Source organism: Xyrauchen texanus, chromosome 44, assembly GCF_025860055.1.
Source record: "Xyrauchen texanus isolate HMW12.3.18 chromosome 44, RBS_HiC_50CHRs, whole genome shotgun sequence".
NCBI classification, from domain to species: Eukaryota; Metazoa; Chordata; class Actinopteri; order Cypriniformes; family Catostomidae; genus Xyrauchen; species Xyrauchen texanus.
Genome location: NC_068319.1, coordinates 11908721 through 11915572, shown reverse-complemented (window position 1 = coordinate 11915572; position 6852 = coordinate 11908721).

Genomic DNA, 6852 nt, shown 5'->3' with positions numbered 1-6852 from the left:
CTCACACTCATGCCATCCCAAATGTGTATGACTTTCTTTCTTCTGCCGATCACAAACGACAATTTTTAGAAGAATATCTCAGCTTTGTTGATCCTTACAAAGCAAGTGAATGGGTTACAAACATTTTAAGCTCCATAATGCACATAAAAGTGAGCATAAAAGTAACCCATAAGACTAGTGGTTAAATCTAAATCTTCAGAAGCAATATGATAGGTGTGGCTGAGAAACAAGTAGATTTTTAAGTTTTCATTATAATACCAATTGCCAAAAACAAAAAGAAGAATGAGAAAGTTGAGATTTATAGTAAAAAAGGACATCAATATTTATCTGTTTTTCATCCACACCTATCATATTGTTTCTGAAGACATGGATTTAACCACTGGAGTCTTATGGATTACTTTTATGCTTTGTTTATGTACTTTTGGAGCTTCAAAGTTTTAGTACCCATTCACTTGCATTGTGAGGACCTAAATAGCTGATATATTCTTCTAAAAATCTTCATTTGTGTTCAGCAGAAGAAAGGAAGTCATACACATCTGGGATGGCATGAGGGTGAGTAAATTATGCACAAATTGGTTTAATTTTTGGCGAACTATTTCTTTAAGTGAGTTCCTAAAATCTTAGATCATTAGCAGAAATGGTCCTATTTTGCATGACTAATTTAATACCTTTTATTTCCTTAAAAATTATAAAAGATTAATTGAAAATGTTATCTAAATTTCTGAATTTTTATATTTGGCATGTCCCCCTTTTGCTTTAATGACAGTATGGGCTTCAGCTGGCATGGACTCCACAAGGTTGTGCGAAGCCCTGATGGTCCATGTTATCCCAGCATGATTTGAAATGTTTCCATTGAAGCACATGACATTTCATACAAAAGAAGTTCAGTGGTTAGTGTCACAATTCGGCTTATGTAATTAGCAGTTTTGTGTGTAATCTAATAAAAAAGTTATTAATTACATGAATCCAATTACTTTTAGCACAAAATGTAGTGTAGCTACTTGTCAAATTCTTGTAATCAAATTACAGTTACTGTATGTAGAATACGTTTAAAATGTACCAAATTATATATATATGTTGAGTTTTGTGACAGCCGAAGTGTGCGCGCACCCTAACAACTCGATGAACTAGGAGGGAATATATAATTTCTTTTTAATTCGTTGAGTGGAAAAACAAAATGTTTTCAGTAAAAATGTATTTAACTTTAAAGTAATTATTAATGTGATTAATACTTTATCAATGAAGTAATTAGTAATATCAGTAGTATTTTGTAGTGAATTACTTTTGAATTTAGCCAACAATGTTGATTAGTGAGTTTGGAATACTGCAGAATCTTATATCTTATCAATTTTAAACCAAATAAACCCATAATCTTAGTTTTAAACTTTGGAAAAAAAAAATATCCTAAAACTGCCAGGTTAAAATCTGATTTTAAATCCCTGAAGTTTAATGTGGTCAAAGATGTTTGGACCCCATTGTGTTTCTTTGACATCATCATTCTCACTTTCAATAAGCTTTGTCTGGCAGAGTCTAAGCCATCTAGTGAGTCACTGAGGAGAATGCAGTCGCAGACAAAGACCGTGGCTTATAGGAACTGATGAGGCATAAAGAGCACTGCCTGTTTAGTTTGCTCATAGTATTGCCAAGCCACCCCTACGTCACATACACACCCCTCCCATGTGTAACGCCACTCTCCCCGCTGGCCTTAATCCTTCACGGGTCTAAATATGCCCCTAAGACTTTAAAAAGCCCTACACGCACACATGAACAGATAAAGACACCATCCTAAGTCAAACCCACATGCAAGCTGCTCACAATTGGCTCCCCATATTCCTGGGATTAGCTTCTGATATTGTGGATTACAGACAATGCTTTCTCAGTTTTTAGCTGATGATGGCGGGAAAGAACAGAAGAGTGGCACATGCTGCATTAATTGTGCTTAGACATAACAGGATGTCCAGTCCTTTTATAGTAAAGCATTCTCTCCATGCAGCCAGCTTTACATAGAAATGTGTTGCATTTGTGTGCTATGCAGTTCAATCACACTTTTTAAGCAAATTCGGCATGCAGTGTGATTTAAATACAAATGCGAATCTTGGCTGATTCTCACAAAACCCGTCAAGAACATTTTCTGTTCTTATTTTACTACAAAAGAAAAAGAAAAGAAAAAACGAGAAATTATATAATGCTTATAGAAAATGAAGCCTATATTTAGAGCCATTAAGATTTTTTACATGTATATATTCATTTGACAATTATGTACATTTTACTGCTCAATTCTCATTAACGCAATTAAAAAAAACAAGATTGTTATTTTTATATTCTCATTTCTGCAATGTGAAAAAAAATATATATATATTATTTGAATGGCTCTCTCTAGGTACTGCCTTTTAATTTTCTCTATTTTAATTTTAAAATTCTTGTACAACAGCATGTTTTTTACTGTAATACAGGAAAATGGTACGGTAAGAGAATCATCATGACAAACGACTGTGGTACGGTATGAGAATCATCACTTAAAAGCAAAAGTAAAATGTCAGGATGTATTATTATGAGAAGTGTGTGTGGGGGATATCATTTCATGTTTGTTCATTTTTTCATTTAGGGTTATATAAGACAAGGGCATATTCTTGACAGAATCATTCACGTGCATTATTGCCATTGGCAGCTAGAAGGGTAGATGTTTAACTGGACTAATTAGCAACACCACTGTCTATCCTAAATCTGTTCTATATTCTGCTGTAATTTATCACATTTGATATAGTTTGGTACATTTGTTGGCAGTATGCATGTAATGGACAGTCCTGTTTAATTGACTTCAAACCTTATGAGTTCATTAATGGTTAACGTGATGGAGACAGTATAAAGTAACATTAGTGGGTCTATATGGGGAGAAATCTTCTGCAAATCTCAAAGACAAATTTGACATCATATCCCATGAGAGTGTCAGTCTTTCTCCTAATTTATTCAACATCTACAAAAGTGTCACATTGTTAATCAACATGTATTTATGATCAAAGATAGCTGCATCATTTCAATGAAAGGATCCTTTCAAAAGGGTGTTTCAAAGTCCCTTACACAATAACCAAACAAACCGAGATGGTGTTTTAAAAAGAAAATCACATTTTTAAGAACAGCTATCATCATATTTATTTGCTAATTAAAATATCAGATTAACTAGCCATCTTTATATACAAAAATGACATGATTTTTTTCTGTGCAACACGCCCCCCTCCTTCTGCAACTCTCCTCACAATACAGTCAAAGACTCAGAATGACGAAGGATCCGTTGCCGTGGTAACGGGGTTGTGCAGCTGAGCGTTGCACTTGGAGTGGTTGCCGTGGTTAATGGTGAAAGATTGAAACTGGCCCACTAGCTCCTCGCCTCTACAATGTAGGGCCTAATAGGTTTGAATAATGGGGTGGCTGAATTTACAGAAATAATATATTGCAGCTGGCATTTATTTTTATTGATAGCAAGTTATGTTGTGTGACGTGTTTATGGCTAACCACCAAGTGCAGCTTCACCTTTACTGTAGGACAAGCGTTTTTCCTGAATTCTGTCATCATTTACTCACCCTCAAGTTGTTCCAACCCCGTATGACTTATTTTCGTCAATGGAACACAAGGACAGTTAGCCAGAATGACAGCCTCAGTCACCATTCACTTTCATTGCATCTTTCTTCCATACAATGAAAATGAATTTAAGTGTAATAAAAAAAATGTAATAACAAAAAAAGTTTAACCATTATATGTAGCTTATTTTTCACAAAATCTGATTGGATTTGTTTAGTTACAAGTTACAAAATATATCTATTTAATGCAGCTACATACATTGTGTGACAGATTCAGTTCTGGATATAAACACAAAGGCTTTTTATTTCTCCTAGCAGGCCTTATTAAGGTCTATGGGCTTAAATTCTGCAGATCTAATGGAAGAGTTCTCTTTACTTCCAGGTTTCTCTTCTCAGCTTCTGAATTAATTTAAAAATACAGCTGTCAGCACCACAACCAGCCGATCAATACAGACAATCTCCTCAAAGCCAAAGAACTACACACACTATATTAAAAACTCATTGGATAAAGTATCCGCCTTAATCCTTGTCTATCTAGAAGGGCTTACAATAAGAGACAAATAGAACTTATTATTCTGCTTCATACCTGGATGCCTCTAGATAGAACAACAAAGCTTGAGAATCAATGTACAACAACAGAAATGTATTTACAAGCTGCTCAACAAAATAACTACGTTAACTAGTCAACTTCTTCATAGTATTAGTCAGTAATTACAAATGTGCATTGTTGTTGTTGTGTTTCTTCCCATTCTATACATTAGCAATGTTATTGTTCATTGCTGACTGGACAAATGAGGTTTGTCTGCCCTCTAGTGTTTTCGAAATGGCACTGCAGACTGTGGCCTGATGTGCATTCGAGTTAGTAATCCTCTAGCAACCTTTTTAAGCATTAAAGTCTTAGTTCACCCAAAAATATAAATTCTCTCATCATTTACTCACCGTCATACCATCCCAGATGTGTGACTTTTTTCTTCAGCTAAACACAAACACAGATTTTTAGAAGAATATTGCAGCTCTGTAGATTCGTCCAATACAAGTTAATTGTTATCAGGCATTTGAAGCTCCAAAAAGAAGATAAAGTCAGTATAAACATAATCCATCAGACTCCAGTGGCTTAATCAATGTCTCCTGAAGCAATCCATTTGGTTTTGGGTGAGATCAGACCAAAATATAACTCCTTTTTCACTGTACATCTTGACAGCTGTCTCTTTGGTGATCATTATTTCAAGCTTGATTAAATTTCCTATAGCGCCATCTAGCAGTCTGCACGTCAAGCACTAGTATGTGTAATCGAGCTTGAAATCATGATCGTGTCTAGAGACTGCAATGGCAAGATGTACAGTGAAAAAGGAGTTATATTTTGGTCTGTTCTAACCCTATACTAACTGGATATCTTCAGAAGACATTGATTTAGCCACTGGAGTTGTGTGGATTACTTTTATACAGACATTATATCCTTTTTGGAGCTTCAAAGGCCTGATCACCATTCACTCGCATTGCATTGACCTACAGAGCAGAGATATTCTTCTAAAAATCTTTGTTTATGTTCAGCAGAAGAAAGTCATACACATCTGGTCACCCATGCATGAGGATGAGTAAACGATGAGAGAATTTTCACTTTTGAGTGAACAATCCCTTTATATCACCAAATTGACTGCAAAAAGACTTGTGTTGGAGAGAGACAGATATTGAGTTAGACTGGAGTTATACATTTAGATGTAAATACCAGGTAAAAGGAGTTATTTGTCATTTTTAGCACCAGGTCTAACTCTTTTTATCTACTCTGCCAGATATTTACATTAAAAGAAAATGTAAGAAAGACCTTAAAGGCTAGCTTTCTAATGAGAAATACCGGTATTTTATCTTACAAAGAACAGAAAACTCCAACACTATTTAAATGGCCAGAGTAATGATATAAGATAAAGCAACTACATTGCTGGAATTTCTCCCGTCTTTCACACAGCTGAGGTGTAAATATGTCCTACCTGGTCTCATAGAAACACGTTACTAAACGTATATTTTCCAGGTGAAATGAACACTAGAGGCGCTAAACCAACAACTTTTATTTCCTGTCAGACAAATCATGAATAAAATGGATTACTTTTCTATCTTATTATTTCCAAACACATTTAATATAGTGAATGACTTGTATGGCAATAGATTTGAACTTTTCCTTTAAATATCTATATTAATATTATTAACTATATTGTAGTAGCTCAACTGATGGAACATTGTACTTCCGACGCTAAAGACTGGGGAACGAGCCCTGAAGAGCAGGCCTGGGAATCGGTTTAAAAAAAGAATCAATTCCTCGATTCCGAACCGTTGGTAATCGAGAATTGACTCCCAAGTTTTGAGTGTTTATTTGCTCAACACAAGTTCTTACTACACATTCCAGAAACAGTGCTAATTCAATTTACAAAATGATTTTAAAAAATCACTGCATCATTACCTTGACTCTGAGTCATCTGTAGTGTCAGTCATCAGTAAATCCGCTCCATTTGTTAATCTGTATGAAGCAATCGCACAAGCCCTTCAACACAGCTGCTTTCCAGACACATAGACTGCCAGTATTTTACTATGGATTAAAGTAATAATCAAGTAAAATGACAAACTCATGCCAGAAATTTGGCATTCAATAACAACTTCCTGATGTTACAACACCTGTCTGGAGATGACAGAGGAGGATCAAGAGAGTTAGGCCTACAGCGAGTTAGCTTCCAAATTCACATAAAAAAATAAATAAAAATCGGTAGTTTAAAGTTTAAATGATCAGTGGGCTACACTTATAAAAACTTAAAAAAAAAAAAAAATAAAATAAAAAACATCTACATTACCTGGACATTTTAGTCGGTGTACAGAATGTTGTGGACAATTACATAATATATAAACCTCTTTATAACAAGATCATCTAAAAAGTGGTAACAGGCAATTTCAATGTATAAACTGTGTTTTAAAAAGTATTTGCAGTAGTTCTTTTAAATACAGGTGCAACTGCTCAATCTTCCCTCAAATGTATCAAATGGGATTGAAGTGTTGGGATGTGTATCTAGGCCCATTTTCTTTTTTTTTATATATATCTATTAATAATAAATCTCATTCATGCTATCTTAAATAGTGCAAAGAACACTTTATATTGAACTGTTTATTATCAGATTTAACCTCCTGTGTTTGTAGTGTTTTATTTATTTTTTGTAATCAAAAATACAAGTCATGCCAAGATGAATGTAACAAGCCACATAAAAGCATTTTTCAAAAATGTGGCAAAGTTCCAATG